Raw genomic sequence first — 24223 nt, 5'->3', positions numbered from 1 at the left:
CTCACAGTGCCTGACACTACCTACACTAGGCCATCATAATAGGAGGAAAAGATCATGACATCAAAATAAAAAGAGAGACTGACTGAGAAGGGGAGGGGATATGATGGAGAATGGAGTTTCAAAGGGGAAAGTGGGGGGAGGGAGGGCATTACCATGGGATATTTTTTATAATCATGGAAGTTATTAATAAAAAATTCTGAAAAGAAAAAAAAGCAAGAGTTGCAATTAACTCACACCTCACCCACTGTACTAACTACCAATGTGATTTGTACATTGTTTAAGTAATATTACAAATCTGCACCATTCTATTCACTTCTGCAGAGGCACCAATGCAGACTGCATGAATTCACCTGTCTTTTTTCTTTTTCAAAAAATATTTTAGCTGGGCGTGGTAGTGCATGCCTTTTATCCCAGCACTCGGGAGGCAGAGGTAGAAGGATGGTCACCCTGAGACTACAGAGTGAATTCCAGGTCAGCCTGGGCTAGAGTGAGACCCTACCTCGAAAAAACAAACATACATTTTATTTTAGCCAGGCGTGGTGGTGCACACCTTTAATCCCAGCACTCGGGAAGCAGAGGTAGAAGGATCGCTGTGAGTTCAAAGCCACCCTGAGACTACATAGTGAATTCCAGGTTAGCCTGGGCCAGAGTAAGACCCTACCTCGAAAAACCAATAATAATAATTATTATAATTATATATATATGTATGAATGTTTTATTTTCATTTTGTTAATCTTTATTTATTTATTTGAGAGCAATAGCAAGAGAGAGAAAGAAGCAGAGAGAGAGAGAGAGAAAGAGAATGGGCGTGCCAGGGCCTCCAGCTACCGCAAACAAACTCCGGATGCGCGCTCCCCCTTGTGCATCTGGCTAACGTGGGTCCTGGGGAATCAAGCTTCGAATCAGGGTCCTTAGGCTTCACAGGCAAGCACTTAAACGGCTAAGCCATCTCTCCAGCCCCCCAAAATATTTTATTTTTATTTGAGAGAAAGAGGGAGAACAGCCTCCAGCCACTGCAAGCAAACTCTAGGCACACACACCACCTTATGTATCTGGCTTACATGGGTCCTGGGGAATCAAACCAAGGTCCTTTGACTTTGCAGGCAAGTGCTTGAGCCTCTAAGCCATCTCTCCAGTCCTCACCTGTCTTTTTCCAATTTTTTCCTTGATGAACAGATTGAGTACTCTGTAAGGGAGCAGTGCCACCATCGTGGTACGTATGAATGTCCTGGCGGAGGTTCTTAAGAGCACCAATGATGCTGAAAAAAGAGGCGAACACCAGGTCCTTATGAGGCCATGCTCCAAAGTCACTGGTTTCTGACAGTGATGGTTGAATGAAGGTCACACTGGTGAGTTTGAAATCACTGATGAGCAAGGCGTGGTGGCGCATGCCTTTAAGCCCAACACTTGGGAAGCAGAAGTAGGAGGATCACCATGAGTTCGAGGCCACCCTGAGTTTACATAATGAATTCCAGGTCAGCCTGGGCTACAGTGAGACCCTACCTCGAAAAACCAAAAAAAAAAAAAAAATCACTGATGAGCACAGAGCTGGGAAAATTGTTGTGAACCTCACAGGCAGGTTAAACAAGCGTGGAGAAATCAGCCCTAGATTTGATGTATAGCTCAAAGATTTAGAAAAATGACTGAATAATTTGCTCCCATCCCGTCAGTTTGGTTCCACTGTACTGACAACCTCAGCTGGCATCATGCACCATGAGGAAGCAAGATGAAAACACATAGGAGGGAAAATCCTGGCATGTTTTTTTCCCCTAAGGGTATAAAGAAAGCATACATATGAATGACATGCCTCAGTGGGGGAGGGGGAGATATCATTATGGAATGACTGAACTGGAAAGAGCACTAACTTTTTTTTTCTGTTTGTTTTGAGCCCAAGCTGGCCTTGAACTCAGAATGGTGATCCTACCTTAGCATCCTGGGTGCTGGGATGATAGGCTTCAACCACCACGCCCCGCTACAAACTCTTAACTGAAGAGGAAAATATGGGACATAGAAAGCACTTCCTATGTTTCACTCAGGTTGTTTCTTGCTCTCTCATACACATAAGAAATACTAACAGAGCTAGACAGGTGGCTTAGCAGTTAAGCACTTGCCTGTGAAGCCTAAGGACCTCGGTTCAAAGCTCAATTCCCCAGAACCCAGGTAAGCCAGATGCACAAGGTGGCACATGCATCTGGAGTTCGTAGCTGGAGGCCTTGTCGTGCCCATTCCCTCTCTTATCTATCTGCCTCTTTCTCTTTCTGTCGCCCTTAATAAAAATAAATGAAAACGTATTTTAAAAAATACTAACAGAGCTGGAGAGATGGCTTAGCGGTTAAGCGCTTGCCTGTGAAGCCTAAGGACCCCGGTTCAAGGCTCGATTCCCCAGGACCCACGTTAGCCAGATGCACAAGGGGGTGCACGCATCTGGAATTCGTCTGCAGTGGCTAGAAGCCCTGGCGCACCCATTCTCTCTCTCTCTCCTCTCTCTCTCTGCCTCTTTCTCTGTCGCTCTCAAATAAATAAATAAAAATAACCAAAAAAAAATTTAAAAAAACACTACAGTTTCCACTCATGAAAGGAAAAAGCTTCAAAATAGGAAAGCCTATTAAGGAAAAACACACACACACACACACACACACACACAATCTCTCTCTCTCTCTCTCTCTCATGAAAGGGCAATTAACACAGAAAAGGTATGGAGTTCATCCATCCTTCTAGTAAATGCAAATTAAAACAAAACACCTTTTCTCTTATGATCTTAGAAAATCCTAACTCAATAGTCAAGACTGAATGTGGATTTTATTCAAAATTCAATATATACCTACAAATGTTAAGTTGCAAAAATATCAGTACAAAACAGGCATTGTGGTGCATGCCTTTAATCCCAGAACTTTGAAGGCAGAGGTAAGAGAATTGCTGTGAGTTTGAGGCCAGTCTGAGACTACAGAGTGAATTCTAGGTCAGCCTGGGCTAGAGTGAGATCTTGCCTAAAAAAAAAAAAAAAAAAAATCAGTACAAAGAATCTGAGAAGGACTGGAGAGATGGCTAAGTGGTTAGGCACTTGCCTGTGAAGCCTCAGGATCTATGTTTGATCTCTCTCCAGATCCCACATAAAGCAGAGCACAAAGGTGAGGCAAACACAAGGTCACACATTTGCACTAGATGGTACAAGCATCTGGAGTTCAATTTCAGGGGCTGAGGCCCTGGCGTGCCAATTCTCATTCCCTCTCAAAATCAATCTCTCTCTCTCTCTCTCTCTCTTTGGTTTTTTGAGGTAGGGTCTCACTCGAGGTCAGGCTGACCTAGAATTCACTACATAGTCTCAGGCTGGCCTTGAACTCACAGTGATCCTCCTACCCTGCCTCCCAAGTGCTGGGATTAAAGGCATGCACCACAAGCCCGGCTTAAATAAAAAATGTATTTCTTTTCTTTATTTATGTGAAGAGACAGAGAGAGAGGCAGGGAGATGATGGATGGATGGAGGGATGGATGGTGGGTGGGTGGGAATGGGTACACCAGGGCCTTCAGCTGTTGCAAACATGAGCCACTTTGTGCACTGGCTTAGGTGGGTCCTGGGGAAATCGAACCTGGGTCCTTTTGCTCTGCAGGCACGCACCCTAACTGCTAAAGCCATCCCTAATTTTTTTAAAAAAGTGAAGTTATGGTGGCACCAAGAAATGCGTCAGGACGTCCAGGAACGCTTTTTCAAATCTCTGACCTTTTAATTCACTGTACTTTCCTCAGCTTCTTTTGTTTTGTTAAATATTTTTATTCATTTTATTCATTTTTGTTTGCAAGCAGAGAGGGAGACAGAAGAGACACAAAGAGAGAATGTGCGTGCCAGGGCCATCAGCCACTGCAAGGGAACTCCAGATACATGTACCATTGTGTGTATCTGGTTTTAAGTGGGTACTGGGGAACCAAACCTGGGTAGTCCTTGCGGGCAAGTACTTTAACTGCTAAACCATCTCTTTAGCCCCTCACTTTCTTTTCTTTCCACATACTGCACACTTCCTTTAGAGAACTTTAGCTTTCCAGTTTCTTTTTTATTTGTTTTTGATTTTCCAGGTAGGGTCTCGCTCTAGCCCAGGCTGAGCTGGAACCCACTTTGCAGTCTCAGGTTGGCCTTGAACTCACAATGATCCTCACACCTCTGCCTCCCAAGTGCTGGGATTAAAGGCATGCACCACCACATTCATCTTCTAGTTTCTTACATTTGCTTAATTTATAATCTGTATTCTTTTAAAATATATTATTTATTTGAGAGAGAAAGAAGCAGAAAGAGAGAGAATGGGCATGCTAGGGTCTCTAGCCACTGCAAACAATTCCAGATGCATGTGCCACCTTGTTCATCTGGCTTACATGGTTCCTGGAGAATTGAACCTGGGTCCTTTGGCTTTGCAGGCAAGCACCTTAACCGTTAAGCCATTTCTCCAGCCCTGTTCTCTTTATTTCTGGTTGAGCTTGCTTCTACCAACCATATCCACAAGCAACTTCCCATTGCTAAGCCCGATGTAGGTTTCAGTCCTCACGTTACTTACTGGCTGGCCAGGCTACACTGCCTTCCTAGGAACCATGGAGGGAAATCCCAACACCGTGACCTAGTGTTCCAAGCAGCTTTCCAAATTTACTCTTCCATTCTGCTTCTTCCTATCACCTGTTAATCTTCCTAAAACAGCCTGTGGTTGGGGGAGGTGGCCAATCAGACCTAAACTAAGAAAACCAGGAGATGGTCCTTTCAGTATACATAACAGGATGGCCAAAAGCCTATGGAAGAAAACAAGAAAATTTCTGTGTGTACAAATGTGCATGCCCCGTGGATGTCTATAGGAAGGCCAGAAGAGAACTTTGGATGTTGACCATCTGTGATCAGTCTCCCCATGGAGCTACAGGATTCTGGCCAGCAAGCCCTTTTGATTTTCTGGTGTCTGCCTCACCCCCATCCACACACAGGCTGAACTTTTACATGGGTGCTGAGGATCCAAACTCAGGTTTAATGCCTGCACAGCAAGGACTTTTCCAACTGAGCCATCTCCCCAACCCTTGTTTTCTTTCCTTTTAGTAGTACATATTGCATTGTGTATATATATGCATTCAATTTTATTTAAAGATAAATTATGGGCTGGAGGGATGGCGTAGCCATTAAGGCACTTGCCTCTAAAGCCAAAGGACCCAGGTTCAATTCCCCAGAACCCACATAAACCAGATGCACAAGGTGGCACATACATCTGGAGTTGTTTGCAGGTGCTAGAGACCCTGGCATACCCATTCTCTCTCTCTCTCTCTCTCTCTGTCAAATAAATAAAATTTTAAAAATTAAGAAAAAAAATTATGCTGGATATGGTGACACATACATTTAATCCCAGTACTCAGGAAGCAGAGGAAGGATGACCACTGTGAGTTTAAGGCTGGCCTGACACTACATAGTGAATTTCAGGTCAGCCTGGCCTATAGTGAGATCCTACCTTGAAAAACCTAAAGTAAATAAATACTTGATTCTGATCAGTGTTATATAAAAAATCAGCACATTATTTATATTCCCCCAAAAGCCAATCACAGAAAGAGTTCTGGATATACATAATGAAGGAGAAATAGGAGAAAGCTAGGTTCTTTTAGACACGAATTTCAGTCAGGAACAGAAGTCCAACAAAAGGGAGAACCAGGAGATGCCATCCAACATGCCAACCTGCTTTAGCACAAATGAAACTCAGGAACGGAACTCATGTCAGAATCAAATTCATCTACAACTGCTATAGTGGCCCCTGCTGCCACAGCCTAACATGCTACCTAGGTGGGTGGCCCTCTGGTGTCTGCCCTGCAAATCTATAAACCAATCAGGTCTTTCCCTTTACATACCTGAATCTGACAAAATAATTTTCTTTTTTTTAAAATTATTTATTTATTTGCAAGAAGGAAGAGGGAAAGAGAGAATGGGCACACCAGGGCCTCCCAACCACTGCAAATGAATTACAGATGTATGTGCCACTTTGTGCATCTGCCTTTAAGTAGGCACTGGGGAATCAAACTGGGGTTGTCAGGCTTTGCAGGCAAGCACCTTAACCACTAAGCCATCTCTCCAGCCCAAGACTACATTTTCAATTGACTATAAAAGCTGTTTTCAGCCTTCTGTCTTCCTCCTTCCCTACCCTCTGCAGCTTGGATACACATGAATCTGGCTCCCCTCCCCATCCTAGGTGAAGGAGAAACAGAATACTGGTTCTTGATCTGAGTTTTTCTGCTCGTCTCTGCTTTATACTTTGAAGTAACTTCTTACTTTAATTACATGTATGATTTTTCTTCGGTCTCTGAATCTACTACATGCGTATTTCCCTTACATTCTAGATCTACCATGTGGGTGCTTCCTATAAACTCTGGGCCTGCAAACTGGGTAATTTCTCTAAACTCAGGATAACCATGACTCTCTTTACTACTTATTTTTCATCTGAATTTACTGATCTCTGCTTTGATATTTTCCCCCTGCTTAAGCCACCACCATTTGCCCTCTTGCGTGACTTCTTTCATGGGAAGCTCAGGGCAGATGCTGTGTCTCTTCTAAGTCTTCCTGTCTAAACATCTTCGTTCTACCTTCTACGAGTTTATGGCAGTACCCCAGCCATGTCTCTTCAATGAGTCTCACGGACTCTGCTGTTTTCCACAGGAAGGCAGGTTTCCTACTTTCCACGTCTATATGACTCTGCTTTAGCCTTCTTCCTAGATCCCAATTTTCCTTAAATCAGCCTTACAATTTGTGATTTTTCCTGAAACTCAATAATTCATAATTTATGCTTCTGGAGCCCACTTTTATTAATTCTTTGTTAAAAATGGGATAGGACCCAAATTGGGGATCATAGATTTGGGAAGACCCCTTTTGAACTCTAAAATCCTGCGTCACATGATAGATTTTCCAACTAGTTCCTAGCATTATCAATTCCAAAACTCAGAGTTTTTCAACTTTATATTAGGTGGTCAATTGTCAGAACTCCCTCACTGTATTAGAACCTGCTTTACCGTAACATGCTTGGTAAACTGGGATGAATTTGAAATAAGTTTTGAATGAAATGCATCTGGTACAGGCATTAGCCAGTGAGTTTTAGGTTTTTTTTTAAATAATGCTACACCTCAACAGTGAGGTGTATCTCCAAAATATATTATTTAACCTGACCCAACAGTACAACCAAATGTTTATGAGTAGCAGACATAACTGCTGAAGGAAACTAGGGAACTGCCATGTTTAACAGGGTAACTCATGCTAAGAGATGCTCACTGTCCTGCTGAAGGAGGGAAACTGTCCTGCTGAAGGAGACTGATTTTACTTATTTACTATTTATTGTTTTTTCTAAGTAAGGTCTTGCTCTAGCCAGGCTGACCTGGAATTTACTATGTAGTCTCAGGTTGGCCTCGAACTCAAAGCGATCCTCCCAGCTCTGCCTCCTGAGTGCGGGGATGAAAGGTGTGCTCTAAAGTGCACTTTTCTACTAGTCACACAATCTCTAGGAAAGTCTGGTGTGTGAGATTTTCTGTTCACAGATCAGTTATTAAACATTAAACCTTCAGGAAACTAAACACAGTGGCGTTACTGGCACCAGCTTCACTGCTCAGCAGACACTAATCGGCTCACTTTAACAATCGCCTCCCACCTCTCACCAGGAACAAGCTGCCTCATTATTAGTACCAGTGATTACAAATTCCAACCCATTCAACACACTTTTGAGCTTTGAAAAAAAGATTTAAATGTAGATTATTTCTATTAGCAAGAAAATCCAATTGTGGTATTATAGCCATAATCAGTTAAGAGAGAAAAGTTGTAGTTTGGCATTTTGCCCAGATGCTCCATGCAAGGTTGTAAATCTTTAAGAAATTGGGCTGAGGCCATCGCTCAGTGCTAAGAGCAGGTGCCTAACATGCACAGGGTGCTGGGTTCAATGCACATTACTGAAGAAAAAAAAAAAACAAACAGCACAATAATCTGTAGATTTAACTTCAAAAGAATATGAGGGGCTAGGGTGATGGCTCAGCAGTTTAAGGCACTTGTTTTCAAAACCTACAGACCCAGGTTCAATTCCCCAGTACCCAAATAAAGTCAGATACATCTAAAGCTCATTTGTGGCACCAAAAGGCTCTAGTGTGCCCATTCTCTTCTCTCTCTACTTAAAAATAAATTAATTTACAAAGCATGGAATGGACACTATCCATAGGTCTCAGTTGTTTCACGATTTTAAAATTCCCTCCTTTGAGCATGAAGCCCATAGGACAGGCAGGACCAGAAGAGAACATAACCCATTCTGGAGAGGGAGTGGCCACTACGGGCAGGCAGCTGGGCTTTACCTGCTAAGAGCAAAGACCTTGATTTTCCACAGTCAAAGGAGAACAGAAAATATGCGCAATGGAAAACTGAGCTTCAGGACTCAATAATGGTAGCAATTTTCTACTGCCTTCTTTTTCACCTTTTTATACTTTAGATATACAAATAATTGACCTTGAAGCAAAAGTAAGCCACTAAGCCGGGCATGGTGGCGCACGCCTTTAATCCCAGCACTCGGGAGGCAGAAGTAGGATTGCTTTGAGTTCGAGGCCACCCTGAAGCTCCATAGTGAATTCCAGGTCAGCCTGGGCTAGAGAAGAGACCCTACCTCGAAAAACCAAAAAAAAAAGAAAAGAAAAAAACAGTAAGCCACTGAATTCAAAACCCCTGGAGCTTCAGGGCTTCTTTTCCTGTTTTTTATTTATTTATTTTGGTTTATTTATTTTCTAATGGGCACACCAGGGCTTTTAGCTGCTGCAAATGAGCTCCAGATGTGTGCGCCCCTAGTGTGCGTGTGCAGCACTGGAGACTAGAGCATGAGTTCTTAGGCTTCGCAGGCAAGCGCCTTAACCTCTGAGCCATCTCTCCAGCCACCCCCCAACTTTTTTTTTTTAAACCACACACACAAACTATTTGGTTTTGGCACACTTAGTATTTAATAAAAGTTTACTACTCAGTTTCTTTGCGACATGCCAAATCAATGCAGGGGAGGGGAGGGGAGGGGAGGGGAGGGGAGGGACAGGGACAGGGGAAAAGGAAGGGTAAAACAAAATCAATGCCCATGCAATTCTTTAGACACTAGCAGGCAAAGACACTAAGAGTACTGATTTTGCTTTTTTGTTATTGTTTGTTTGGCTTTTGAAACGAGGTCTCATGTAGCAAGGGCTGGCTTCTTATCACCATCACACCAAGCTTTATGCAGTAGGCAGGCATTCTTCCAACTGAGATATGTTGCCAGCCCCCTAATTTTGCTTTTTAAATGAGCTTGTTTTCTTCTAAAAATAAAAGTTCACAGAATAATGGTAATTACACAGAATGGCAAGGCACACAATGGTTTTCTAACAATTTGCTGGGAAAGAACACAAGTTTACTTAAAAAAAAAAAAACCCTATTTATTTATGTATGAGAGAGAGAGGAAAGAGAAAGAGGCATAGAGAGAGAGAATGGGTAGGGTATGGCTTCCAGTCATTGCAAATGAACTCCAGACACATGGTGCCACCTTGTGCATCTGGCTTACATGGGCACTGAGGAATCAAACCGGGTCCTTAGGCTTCACATTCAAGTGTCTTAACCCCTAAGCCATCTCTCCAGCCCTACAAGCTTTCTTTCTTTCTTTTCTCTTTTTGTTTTTTTGAGGTTGGGTCTCATTCTAGCACAGGCTGACCTGAAATTCTCTATGTAGTCTCAGGGTGGCCTCAAACTCATGGCGATCTTCCTACCTCTGCCTCCTGAGTACTGGGATTAAAGGCGTGTGTCACCAGGCCCAGCTCAAGTTTACACTTAAAAAAAAATGTTTTATGTATTTATTTGAAAAAGAGAGAAAGGGGGTAGGGTGGAGAATGAGAATAAATGGAAGTGCCAGGGCCTCAAGTCTCTGCAAATGAGGTCAAGGCATATGCGCCACCTGTGCATCTGGCTTACGTGGGTCTTGGGGAATCAAACATGGGTCCTTTGGGCTTTGCAAGCTAGCGACTTAACCACTAAGCCATCTCTCCAGCTCCAAGCTTGCTTACTTTTTAAGGTAACAGGGAAAGTCTGAGATCATCTAAGATACCAAACCTGGATGCTGGGGGATTTTATCTGAAAAGGGCCATGAAAGCTCCGGTGCTGAGGGCCTAGCTGCCGGCTGATAGGCTTTGGAAAGTGAATGGATCCTGAGGTCTCATCCCCTCAGTAGGTTAGTCCACTGATCGGTTTATAATTTGAAGACACTCTCAGGAGATGGTGGCAACCAGGTGTGGAAGGGTTGGAGGAAGCAGCTCACTGGGGGTGCCCGGGAAGGGTACGGCTTGTCCTTTCTCTCTGCTTCCTGGCTGCCAAGAGGAGAGCTCCTGCGCCGTCCCACGTGCTCCCACCGTGACTGCTTCACGACGGCCAAAAGCAACGGAGCCAGCTAGCCGACTGTGGGCGAACTGGAAGCCAAAACAAATATTTCCTCCTCGAGTTAATTTCCCTCAGGAATTTTGTGGCAGTGAAGGAAAATAGATGATTCCATGGTTTCCAGAAATCCAAAAGGTTAAGACACAAAGATTAGTTCTTGTCAAAATACATATTCTCCACAGAAGGGTCTTTTTCACTGGTAGCTATCTAATGAGTGGAATCTTCTAGGAATCTCAAATTTGTGGCATGAGACTTTTTTTTTGAAGTAGGGCTTCCCTCTAGCCCAGGCTGACCTGGAATTCACAATGCAGCCTCAGGTAGCATCAAATTCCTAGCTATCCCCCTGCCTCTGCCTCTCGAGTGCTGGGATTAAAGGCATGTGCCACCACACATGGCCCACTTGTCATCTTTTGAATCATAATAGTCCACTTTCTGTCACAAATGTTTCTGTGATACTAAGCAAAGTGCTCCCCTCTACACTTAGAAAGGTCTAAAGTCATTTCCAGCTCATACCTTGCCCATGACTCATATATCCACTCTGCAACTAGTACCTACCCACCCAACCCTGTAATCCAGCAAAGTCTTTCACTGCCGGGCTTGGTGGCAGCAGTAGGAGGATGACTTCAAGGCCACCCTGAGACTACATAGTGAATTCCAGGTCAGCCTGAGTTAGACTGAGACCCTGCCTCAAAAAAAAAAAGTTTTCTATTCTTTCGGCTGGAGGGATGGCTAAGAGGTTGAGATGCTTGCCTGCAAAGCAAGGTTGATTCTCCAGGAGCCAAGTAAGCCAGATGTACAAGGTGGCACAAGTGTATGGAGTTCATTCAGCGGTGGCTGAAGGCCCTGGCATGCCCATTATATATTTCTCTCTCTCTCTGTCTCTTTCTCGCTCAAATAAATAAATAATTCTTCCACTACTAATTACAAGACCCCTTGGCTACTAATCATTTGCTACTTGGATTATTTCAAGTCTCAGGGCTGGAAAGATGGCTCAGCAGTTAAATTTGCAGCAGCTAGAGGCTCTGGCACACCCATATTCTCATTCTCACCACCCCCAGTCTCTCTCCCTCTGCTTACAAATAAAAATATTTTATTTTCAATTTTTATTAACAACTTCAATGATTATAAAAAATATCCCACTGTAATGCCCTCCCTCCCACCACTTTCCCCTTTGAAACTCCACTTTCCATCACATCCCTTCCCCCTCTCAATCAGTCTCTCTTTTATTTTGATGTCATCATCTTTTCCTCCTATTACGATGGTTTTATGTAGGTAGTGTCAAGCATTGTGAGGTCATGGATATCCAGGCCATTTTGTGTCTGGGGGAGCACATTGTAAGGAGTCCTACCCTTCCTTTAGCTCTTAGATTCTTTCTGCCACCTCTTCCACAACAGACCCTGAGTCTTAAAGGTGTGATAGAGATATTTCAGTACTGAGCGCTCCTGTCACTTCTTTCCAGCACCATGATGCCTTCTGAGTCATCCCAAGGTCACTGCTATCTGAAAAGAGAAGATTCTCTACAAAAAATGAGAGTAGCATTAATATAAGGGTATGAACATTAAGTGAAGTGCTTACTGGGCAGTTTGATAAGCACAGTATATCTATTTAGCCAGATAGCTGCAGACGTTATACCCCCAAGGCTCATGACTACTCCTGTCTTAAGTTTTCAGTATCAGGGATGTATTCCCTTCCATGGAGCGGGCCTCCAGTCCAATTAGAGGGCAGGTGGTTTCCAGCACAACAGACGTGCCACTATTGCACCTGTTGGCTCATTTGGCCTGGCTGGTCAAATATAAGGCTTGCACCGGGCGTGGTGGTGCACGCCTTTAATCCCAGCACTGGGGAGGCAGAGGTAGGAGGATCACTGTGAGTTCAAGGCCACCCTGAGACTACAGAGTTAATTCCAGGTCAGCCTGGACCAGAGTGAGACCCTACCTCAAAAAACCAAAAAAATAAAATAAAGTAAAAATAAAATATAAGGCTTGCAGTGTCCACTGTGGAGAATCTTCACTGGTGATTTCTCTTTCTCCCACTGACCTGCATGCAAAATGGCTTCTTCCAGCTTTCTATCAGCTCGTCTACATGGAAGAGGTTATCAGCTCAGTTCCAGCAGGATTTCTCAGTGGCCTTGCAGCCCAAGTATGTGGAGTCTTCAACAATAGGGTCTTACCATCTATTCCTGGTGGGAAACCAAGGGCCTCGGCAATGGCCTGTAATGTTTGGGGGGCATCAGGAACCTCCCTGGCCAACAACTCACTTAAAGGTATCCCATCACTGGCACTAAAAATTTTCTAACAACAATCTATTATGTGTCCTGAGTGTTCTATTGTCCAAAAAAGTAGGTTTCCATGATTTATTTATATCGTCTTAGATTTTAATTAGCCCTCTCTCCATCTTTCCTTTACTCAATCTCTTCCACTGACCTCACTTGGGCCTTTTCACCCCCATTAATCTATTCTTCTACTTACATATATACAATACCATCCTATTAAGTGCCCCCTCCCTTCCTTTCTCTTCCCTTTCTATCTCTTTTCTAGTTTATTGGCCTTTGCTACTGAGTTTTCTTCCTACTCACACAGAAGTCCAATCATCTGTAGCTAGGATCCACATATGAGAGAGAACATGCGACACTTGGCTTTCTGGGCCTGGGTTACCTCACTTAGTATAATCCTTTTCAGATCCATCCATTTTCCTGCAAATTTCATAACTTCATTTTTCTTTGCGGCTGAGTAAACTCCATTGTATAAATGTGCCGTATCTTCATTATCCACTCATCAGTTGAGGGACATCTAGGCTGGTTCCATTTCCCAGCTACTGTGAATTGAGCAGCAATAAACATGGTTGAGAAAGTATCCCTAAGGTAATGAGGTAAATCCTTAGGATATATGCCTAGGAGTGCTACAGCTGGGTCATATGGTAGATCTATTTTTAGCTGTCTTTGGAACCTCCACACTGATTTTCATAATGGCTGGACCAGATTGCATTCCCACCTCAGCGTAGAAGGGTTCCTTTTTTTCCATACCCTCACCAGAATTTATGGTCATTTTTTTTTTTTTCCATGATGGTAGCCAATCTGACAGGAGTGAGATGGAATCTCAACATAGTTTTAATCTGCATTTCCCTGATGACTAGGGATGTAGAACATTTTTTTCAGGTGCCTATATGCCATCTGTATTTCTTCTTTTGAGAACTCTCTATTTAGTTTTATAGCCCATTTTTTAATTGGCTTGTTTGATTTCTTTTCATATCCTTTGTATATCCTAGATATTAATCTTTATCAGATGTATAGCTGACAAAGATTTTTTTCCCATTCTGTAGGTTGCCTCTTTGCTTTATTCACAGTGTCATTTGCTGTACGAAATCTTTGTAATTTCATGAGGTCCCAGTGATTAATCTGTGGTTTTATTGCCTAAGCAATTGGGATTATATTCAGAAAGTCTTTGCCAAGACCAATATGTTGAAGGGTTTCCCCTACTTTTTCCTCTAGCAGTTTCAGAGTTTCAGGTCTGATGTTAAGGTCTTTAATCCATTTGGACTTAAATTCTTGTGCAGGGAGAGAGAGAGAAGAATCTATTTTCATCCTTCTACAGATACATATCCAGTTGTTCCAGCACCATTTGCTGAACAGGCTGTCTTTTCTTTTTTTTTATTTTTGGCATTTTTATCGAATATCAGGTGGCTATAGCTACTCAGACTCACATCTGGGTCCTCTATTCTGTTCCATTGATCTACACGTCTGCTTTTGTGCCAGTACCATGCTGTTTTTGTTACTATGGCTCTCTAGTATAAGTTAAAAATCAGATATGGTGATACCACCAGCCTCATTTTTTTTTCCTTTCTAAAAATAATTTTATTGATTGGTTTAAGAGAGAGAAAGAGAGAAACAGAGAGCAAGAGAGCTAGAGAGTGAGTATGGGCATACCAAGGCCTCCAGTCACTGCAGACAACTCCCGAAGCATGTGCCACCTTGTGCATCTGCCATTATGTGGGTACTGGGGACTCAAATCCATTCCATAAGGTTTTGCAAGCCATTGAGCCACCTCCCCAGCCCCTTCACCCATTCTTTGGGTTGCCTTTATGCTTCTTTTTGAGGCAGGGTCTCACTCTCATCCACACTGACCTGGAACTCATTCTGTATCCCAGGCTAGCTTTGAACTCATGGTGATCCTACCTCAGCCTCCTAAGTGACCACCAGCCTCATTTTTATTGCTCAGAATTGTTTTAGATATTTGAGATTATTTTGTGATTCCAAATGAATTTTTGGAATGCTTTTCTATTTCCGGGAAGAATGCCTTTGGAATTTTGATGGGGATTGCATTACATGTATAGATTGCTTTTGGTAAGATTGCTATTTTCACAATATTGATTCTTCTGATCCAGGAACAAGGGATGTTTTTCCATTTCCTAGTGTCTTCTGCAATTTCTCACTTGAGTGTTTTAAAGTTCTTATTGTAGGGATCCTTCACTTCCTAGGTTAGGCTTATTCCAAGATACTTTATTTTTTTTGATGCATTGTGAATAGGAGTGATTCTCTGATTTCATCCTCTGTGCATTTGTTGTTAGCATATAGGAAGGCTACTGATTTCTGTGTGTTTATTTTGTATCCTGCTACATGGCTATAGGTGTTTATCAGCTCTACCAGTTTGCTGGTACAGTCTTTAGGGTCCTTTATGTATAGAATCATGTCATCTGCAAATAATGCCAACTTGATCTCTTCCTTTCCAATTTGTATCCCTTTTATGTGTGTCTCTTGCCTTATTGCTATGGCTAAGACTTCCAAAACTATATTAAATGAAAGTGGGGAAAGTGGATACCCTTGTCTTGTTCGTGATTTTAGTGGAAAAGCTTCCAGTTTTTCCCCATTAAGTAATATGTTGGCTGTAGGCTTGTCATAAATAGCCTTTATTATATTGAGATATGTTCCTTCTATTCCCAATCTCTGTAGGACTTTTACCATAAAGGGATGTTGGATTTTGTCAAATGCTTTCTCTGCATCTAATGAGATGATCATGTGATTTTTGTCCTTCAGTCCATTTATATAACATATTACATTTATTGATTTGCATATGTTGAACCATTCCTGTATCTCTTGGATAAAGCCTACTTGGTTGGGATGAATGATCTTTCTGATAATACTCTTGTATTCTGTTTGCCAATATTTTGTTGAGAATTTTGGCATCTATGTTCATGAGGGAGATTGGTCTGTAATTTTCTTTTTTTGTTCTATCTTTGCCTGGTTTTAGTATCAGGGTGATGTTGGCTTCAAAAATTTTTTTAGGGCTTGAGAGATGACTCAGTGGTTAAGATGCTTGCCTGCAAAGCCTAAGGATCCAGGCTCAATTCCCCAGTACCCATGTAAGCCAGATGCACATGGTGGCACATGCATCTGGAGTGTGTTTGCAGTGGCTGGGGGTCCCGGTGTGCCCACTGTCTATCTGCTTCTTTCTCTTTCTCTCTCAAATAATAAAATATTTTTTAAAAGAATTTAGGAGCTGTAGAGATGGTTTAGTGGTTAAGGCGCTTGCTTGCAAAGCCAAAGGACCCAGGTTAAGTTCCCCAGGACTCATGTAAGCCAGACACACAAGGTATCAAATGCATTTGGAGTTCGTTTCCAGGGGCTACAGGCCCTTGAGTGCCCATTCCCCCTCCACCTTTCTGTCTGCCCCTCTCTTTCTCAAATAAATAAATAAAAATATTTTAAAATATGTTTAAGTCTCTGTAATTTCCCTTCTTATCTCTAATGGTAATTCTTTAATATTCCCTAATGCTAATATGCAGCAAATTGTTTTTTCCAAAGAGCCAATCTAAATACAGGTCTTAGACAGGCAGATACTTTCCCCTTCCCTCTCTCCCACTATGAAGTCCACACTCCTCAACATGCTGTATGCAAGTCAACTCCCCTCTCCAGGCTGTTTCTGCTCCTCCCCTTGAATTCTATCCTCTTGGTACACTGAATTCCTTTTAGATCCTGAAATGCTCCATATGTTTGGCAGACCTGGCCATTTATGCTTAGCTTATCACTACTGCTCTTAGGTTTAACTAAGTCTTTAAGGACTCCTCCCTAGTTCCTTGTGTGCTCTTAGAGCATATTTTATTTCTTCTTTCACAGCCTGCCTACTTCTCCAACCCTCTCTGAACTGTAAGCCTTGGAACAGAAAGTATTTTTAATCACTCTAGTGGCATAGCCTAGTGCTTGGCTCATAGCTGATACCCTATGAATACTATTTACAATGCATGAACAAGAACTCTAATGTTTCCTAAGCAAGACTTTTTTTTTCTTTTTCTTCCCCTCCTACTCCAGAGAATACTACCAATATTTTGCAAGGTTCTAACGACCTTATCATATGTAAAGAAACTGCAGCATGGGCTGGGAAGATAACTCAGGGCTAAAGGCGCTAGGCTGCAAAGTTTACTGGCCAGGGTTCAATTCCCCTGTGCACAGGTAAAGGCAGACCACAAAAAGTGGCATATTGGGCTGGACAGATGGCTTAGTAGTTAAGGAGCTTGCCTACAAAGCCAAAAGACTCAGGTACAATTCACTAGTACCCACGTAAAGGCGGTGCGCACATAAAGAGTTTCTCTGCAGTGACTACAGGCCCTAGAACACCCATTCTCTATCTGGCCCCCCCCTTAAATAAATATTTTAAATGGTGCATTCATTTGCAGTAGCAAGAAGCCCACACATGCCCCCCCCCACCCACCCCCCACCCCCCGTGGCTGCGGAGTCTGGGGGCGCCGACCCAGGAACAACTGCTGACGTGTTCCCACCTTTCTCCATTTACTGTTGCAACGAATAAAGGATGAATGCACCTTAAAAAAAAAAAAAAAAAAAAAGAAGCCCACACACACACACAATTAAATAAGCTGGGTGTGGTGGCACATGCCTTTAGTCCCAGCACTTGAGAGGTAGAACTAGGAGGATCGCTATGAGCTCAAGGCCATCATTACATAATGAATTCCAGGTCATCCTGGGCAAGAGCAAGACCCTAACTCACCCTCCCCCCAAAATCAATAATTATAAGCTATATATGTAAAAAGAAACCCACTGGGCATGGGGGCTCATGCTTAAATCCTAGTACTCAGGAGAGCAAAGGTAGGAGGATCAATGTTGGCTACACAGTGAGTTCCAGGTTACCTTGGGATAGTTTGAGACCGGACCTCAAAACAAAAAAAGCCAAACAAACAAACATCAACAAAACCCACTTTATTATCTAACAAAAGCAGTTATCTGCTTCAGTTAAGGCTTCAGGCAATAAAGACAGACTCTAATTAGAGACAGGTTAAGCAAAGGGGGAAACTTTAATTAAGGTTATAAAGGTATTTCAAGGAATTCAAGATCAGAAGAGAAAACCCAGAGCCTGATCCCAGCACTCTGGAGGCAAAGGGAGGATGACCACCCTGAGTTGGAGGCCACCCTGAGCTAGAGGGAGACCCAACCTCAGAAAAAAAAGAAGAGAGCCGGGCGTGGTGGCACACGCCTTTACTCCCAGCACTGGGAGGCAGAGAAAGGAGGATTACTTAAGAGTTTGAGGCCACCCTGAGAGTACATAGTGAATTCCAGGTCAGCCTGGGATAGAATGAGACCCTACCTTGGGGGGAGGGAGAACTCTTACAACTGGGGGCTGGAAAGATAGCTTAAGCAGTGGTTAAGGCACTTGCCTATGAAACCTAAGGAACCATGTTTGACTCTCCAGAATCCATGTAAGCCAGATGCACATGGTGGCACATGTGTCTGGAGTTCATTTGCAGTGGCTACAGGCCCTGGCACACCCACGCTCTCTGTGTGTCTGCCTCTTTCTCTCTCTCAAATAAATAAATAATAAAATATTTTTAAAAATCATATAACTGAAATTATGAGGAATTAAGAGGTTGAATGGTCCAGGGGACCCTTTAGGAGGTGAGCAGATCATAAAGACTGTTTTTTGTTTTTTTGGTTTTTTTCAGGTAAGATCTCACTCTGGCCCAGGCTGAACTAGAATTCATTATGTAGTCTCTGGGTGGCCTCGAACCCACGGTGATCCTCCTACCTCTGCCTCCTGAGTGCTGGGATTAAAGGTGTGGGCCGTTACGCCCGGCAAGCGCTAGGTCAACAGTTTTGTATTGTAGCAGTAACATGAGAGCACATTTAGGATAGACAAAACCTTTTGGTTTCACCTTTTTTCCTGTGGTGTGTGAGATTGAACTGAGTCTAATGTATGCAGAACAAGTGCCCTATCACCGAGCTCGATCCCCAGCCTCTTTCAACATTTATGATACATCATTTGTAACAAGGGACTAGAGATGGCTCAATGGATAAAGTGCTTGCCATGTAAGTATCAGTACCAAAGATTGTTTATTTATTTAAATATTTTTAAATGCTACTTATTAGAGAAAGAAAGAGGGGGCAGATAGAGAGATAAAGAATGGGGGGGGAGAGATGGCTTAGCAGTTAAGCGCTTGTCTGTGAAGGACCCCGGTTCAAGGCTCGTTCCCCAGGACCCACGTGAGCCAGTTGCACAAGGTGGAGCACACATCTGGAGTTCGTTTGCAGTGACTGGAGGCCCTGGTACGGCCATTTCTCTCTCTCTGTCTTTTGCTCTCAAATAAATAAATAAGCTGGACATGGTGGCACACGCCTTTAATCCCAGCACTCGGGAGGCAGAGGTAGGTGAATCGCCATGAGTTAGAGACCACTTTGAGACTACATAGTGAATTCCAGGTCAGCCTGGACCAGAAAGACCCTATCTTGAAAAACCAAAATAAATAAAAACAAAAAGGAATGGAGAGTCCAGGGTTTCTAGCTACTGCAAACAAATTCCAGAAGCATGGGCCACCTTATACATCTGCCTTATGTGGGTCCCGGAGAATCCTTTGACTTTGCAGGCAAATGCCTTAAGTGCTATGCCATCTCTCCAGCCCAGTTTTTTTTTAATATTTTATTTCTTTATTTGAGAGAGAGAGAGAAAGAAAGAACGGGTGCAATAGTGGCTCTAACCACTGCATACAAACTCCAAATGCATGCCGCCACCTTGGGCATCTGGCTTTACAGGGTTCTAGGGAATCAAACCTGGGTCCTTAGGCTTCACAGGCAAGCGTCTTAACTGCTAAGCCATCTCTCCAGCCCTATTTTCTTTATTTTACTTTATTTTTAGGGTGTCACTATAGCCCAGGCTGACCTGAAATTCACTTTATAGTCTCAGGTTGGCCTTAAACTCACAGTGATCCTCCTACCTCTGCCTCCGGAGTGATGGATTACAGGCGTGTGTCACTTCTTCCTGGCAAGAACCAGAGTTTAGCTCCCAGGCCAACTGTAAATCCTGGGTGGGCATGGCATGGCATGGGCAGGAGGCAAAGACATAGAATACTCTGGGTACAGCTTCCTGGCTAGATGAGCTGAGACAGCAAGCTTTGAACCCAGTGAGAGACCCTGCCTCAGTAAGCATAGAAAAGAGCAATTAAGACACCCAATGTCAATGTCTGACTTCCATGCACAAGCATACACACACACCACATACATGCAAAAAGTGTTTTTCTTTTCTTTTTTGCAAGGTGGGGTCTCAGGGTGGCCTCAAACTCATGGCAACCCTCCTACCTCTGCCTCCCGAGTGCTGGGAATTAAAGGTATGCACCACCACACCCAGCTACAGAAAGTTGTAACGATTGTTAGTATAGTCTGAAAATGCCAACAAATGCAATTAAAACCAAAAAAAGCAAGATGAACAAATACTGCAAATGAATTGGGTTGTATTTATTTTTGCATAACATTTGTTTAAGTAGAATTAAGTGTAAAATCATCACACATAAAATTTCTATTTTAGCTTGGCGTGGTGGCGCACACCTTTAATCCCAGCACTCGGGAGGCAGAGGTAGGAGGATCACCATGAGTTCGAGGCCACCCTGAGACTACATAGTGAATTCCAGGTCAGCCTGAGCCAGAGTGAGACCCTACCTCGAAAAACAAAACAAAACAAAACAAAACAAAATTCTATTTTAGTAGGTCCAAAAATGTGTAAAGATTACAATTTCTTTTTAATATATCCAAATGGTCAGTTATACAATATCATTTTAAATACTTTATTTTTATTTATTTATCTGAGAGAGAAAAAGAGGCAGGTAGAAAGAGACAGAGAGATTGAGTGCACCAGGGCTTCCAGCCACTGAAAACACACTCCAGACACATATGCCATCTTGTGCATCTGACTTTATGTGGATCTTGGGGAACTGAGCTGGGTCCTTTGGCTTTGCAGGCAAGTAAGTGTCTAACTGCTAGGCCATCTCACCAGCTCAAGTTTGATTTTGAAAATGAATGATTCAGGGCCGGGCGTGGTGGCGCACGCCTTTAATCCCAGCACTCGGGAGGCAGAGGTAGGAGGATCGCCGTGAGTTCAAGGCCAGCCTGAGACTACAGAGTTAATTCCAGGTCAGCCTGGACCAGAGTGAGACACTACCTCGAAAAACCAAAAAAAAAAAAAAAAAAAAAAAAAAAGAAAGAAAATGAATGATTCAATCCACACACATTTGCTTAAAAGAAACAATGCTCCTTGGATAAATGGAAGATTCCAAAGCACTACAAGATTGGTCTGGAACATCTTACACTGAAAGAGTGCAACTCGAAAATTGATATATTTTTTTTTTAAATCTCTGAAAAAAAAAATCTCTGGGTAGAAAAATATTCTTTCTGCTTCTAATATCAAAATACCAGGGGCTGGAGAGATGGCTTAGTGTCGGGAGCCATAGACAAAAGCCTCTCCATTGTGCCTGGGCCTGCTCATAAGCTGACTCATTACCCAGAAAGCTGGTCCATCCCGCTTTCTGTTAGGTACTTCTGGAACCGGTCAGCAGACTGCTTACAGCATCTTATCTTTTGCAAAAGGCCAGTTTATGGTCAGGATGTGAAGCCTGGTGCAGTCAGGATGTTAAGCCAGTGAGGCAAGATTAGATGAACACCTAATTACATCCCCTCTAGGTTTCCTGACAACTCCTTGCCCTGGCCACGTCCCCTTCCCCCTACAACCCTATATAAACCTACATGTAAGAATAAACTCTTGAGGCCATGACAAACACCTAGCATGGTCTCCTTCTTGTATCTGTTTGCCTTCTTTCATTCAGGTTAAATTTCCCCTCGTTTCTTTGTTCGACTCCCCGCTAGCCAGGGCAGCTTAGTGGTTAAGGCACTTGCTGGCAAAGCCAAAAAACGCAGGTTCAATTCTCCACATAAGCTAGATGCACAAGGTGGCGCATGTTTCTGGAGTTTATCTGCAATGTCTAGAGGCCATGGCATGCAGGTTCTCTCCCCCCCTCTCCCTCTGTCTCTCTCATAAGTAAGTAAATAAATCTTTTGAAAATACCAAAATATTGCAGGCTACTGCCAGTGCTCTTGGCTGCCCACCATAACAAGATAGTAAGACCCTACTGTGTAAGACACCATATGCTTCAGCAGAACAAAGAAATCAAGCTGGAACTGACCTGAAAGCATCCTTCCACTTAGCTAGCTGTCATGGTGCTGCAAAGTGCTATGCAGATTGCTGAGGGAGAAAAGTCATCAGCAGTGGACCCTGTGGATTACACAACTGACCAGTAAAGCAAGATGTGCCAACTGGTGCAATCACTGCATGACTATTACAGGGGTAATCAACTGCTCTCTGATTGCATTTGAGTCCCTACATGGAGTGAATTCATGCTTGGTATAGAAAACCTAGTTAAAAGCTTTTGGCTGGGAAGGTCATAGGACCTAGCAGGCAAGCTATTACTGCAGTTTGGCAAAATGGATATGCTATGCCCATCAAATTACCCTCTAAATATTAATGTTTATGTCCACAGATTAATGCTGCTCTCACCTCTGGTTAGAGAAGCTTCTTTCTGCATTTGGCAGTGACTATTAGGGAGACTCAAAACTCATCAAAGTGCTGAACACTGAAGACATTTCTATCACCCCTCCAAGGCTCAGGGAACGTTGTGGAAAGGATCTAAGAGCCATGGGACAGGAAGGAGTACTTTGAAATGCTGTCTGTTGGACAGAAGTACCTGTCACATTCATGACCTCAAAGCGACTGTCATTACCCGTGCAAGATTTGCACAATATTGGGCCCATTAACATTCCCTGTATATGGTGGAGGAGGGAAAAAAGACATCAAGCCCCTTCTGCTCCTCCCCCAATGCTGGACCCAGGGTCCCAATGCCTGCCGCCAAGGCCAACAAGGAAGTGGTATTTGCAGACACAGTAGAAAAGCCTGATGAGTGAGTACAAAACATGGGAAAGCATCACCTTTTCTTTATGATTGAATGACGACCCGCGCCTTAGAGTGAGTGGCCCAGCCTAACTCACACTGGCTTCCATTGCAGCCAGGCCTGAAGGGGAAGATGTCAGCACACACACGTCAGATAAGCAAGCCCATGTGCCAGCCAGTGCCCAGTTCCCTAATGAAGATGCTCAGGTGGATGCATCCCCCTGCATGGAGAAAGGAGAATTGGGGGCTTCGTGGTTAAAGCACTTGCCTGCGAACCCAAGCTCAATTCCCTTTAATCCCAGCACTCGGAGGCAGAGGTAGGAGGACTGCCATGAGTTCAAGGCCACCCTGAGATGACAGAGTTAATTCCAGGTCAGCCTGACCAGAGTGAGACCCTACCTCGAAAAAAAACAAAAACAAAAAAAAAAAAAAGAGAGAGAGGGAGGGAGGGAGAGACAATGAGCCGGATATCGTGTCACAGGCCTTTAGTCCCATCACTGAGTTAGGAGGATCATTGTGAATTCAAGGGCAGCCTGGACTACAGAGTGACTTCCAGGTAAGCCTGGGCTAGAGTTAGATACTGGTTCAAAAAAACAAATAAACAAAAAAAAGTAGCTGGGTGTGGTGCTGAAAAAATGAAAAGTATTCTTGGGGTAGAGATAGCTTAGTGGTTAAGTAGTTTGCCTGTAAAGCCTAAAGGCTCACATTTGACACTGCAGGTCCCAAGTAAACCAGATGCAAAAGGTGACACAGTGCACAAGGCTGCATATGCACACAAGACGGCCACATTGGTCTGGAGTTTGACTGCAGTGGCTGGAGGCCCTGTGTATCAATTATTTCTCCCACCCTCCCACCCTCCCTCCCCCCTTCTCTCACACATACATACATACACACACACACACACACACACACACACACACACACACACACACACAGCATTCTTGTGGTGGCAGATGCTTTCCCAGGTAATCCCAGCACTTGGGAAGCAGAGGTAGGAGGATCACCATGAATTCAAATTAACCCTGAGACTACACAGTGAATTCCAGGTCAGCCTGGGCTAGAGTGAAACCTTACCTTGAAAACAACAACAAAGTATTCTGGGCTGCATACTGGCATCCCGAACTCCGGGATGCAAACTTTGCCTCAGAAAAGAAGACTGTAAGAGCTAGCAAGAGTAGCACTGCTTGCCCCTCCACACACAAAAGGGCCTGGGTATCCATGACCTCCCAGGGCCCCTCACCACCTACACAAGACCCTCGTAATAGGAGGAAAAGATGATTACGTCAAAATAGAGGCGAGACTTAATGGAAGGGGGAAGGTAGTTAATGGAGGGTGGATTTGAGAGGGAGAATGGGAGTAGAGGGAGGCAACTGTCATGTTTTGTCTATACTTATGGAAGCTATCAATTAAAAGTTTTAAAAAAAAAAAAGAGGAGGATAGCTGTGAGTTCAAGGCCACCCTGAGACTACAAAGTGAATTCCAGGTCGGCCTGGGCTACAGTGAGACCCTACCTTGAAAAAAAGTATTTTGGAGCCGAGCGTGGTGACGCACGCCTTTAATCCCAGCACTCAGGAGGCAGAGGTAGGAGGATTGCCATGAGTTCAAGGCCACCCTA

General features: G+C 43.5%; 1 protein-coding gene across 2 annotated transcripts in view; it reads right to left on the bottom strand.

Annotated features, from left to right (window-relative positions):
* The window catches only part of Yes1 (YES proto-oncogene 1, Src family tyrosine kinase), a 75486-nt gene that overhangs the window by 31787 nt on the left and 19476 nt on the right, over positions 1 to 24223 (bottom strand). The window contains exon 1 of one of the 2 annotated variants that reach the window (XM_045134974.1): positions 13057 to 13103. The exons of the other annotated variant lie outside the window; for it this stretch is intronic. The gene's annotated coding sequence lies outside the window, so the exon portion shown is untranslated. Of the gene's footprint in view, positions 1 to 13056; positions 13104 to 24223 lie in introns of those variants that run through there. 2 annotated transcript variants of the gene reach the window in all.

The sequence above is a fragment of the Jaculus jaculus genome, chromosome 15, assembly GCF_020740685.1.
Source record: "Jaculus jaculus isolate mJacJac1 chromosome 15, mJacJac1.mat.Y.cur, whole genome shotgun sequence".
Taxonomy (NCBI): domain Eukaryota; kingdom Metazoa; phylum Chordata; class Mammalia; order Rodentia; family Dipodidae; genus Jaculus; species Jaculus jaculus.
Note: the sequence above shows the minus strand (reverse complement) of the source record. Positions and strands in the feature narration are given on the sequence as shown.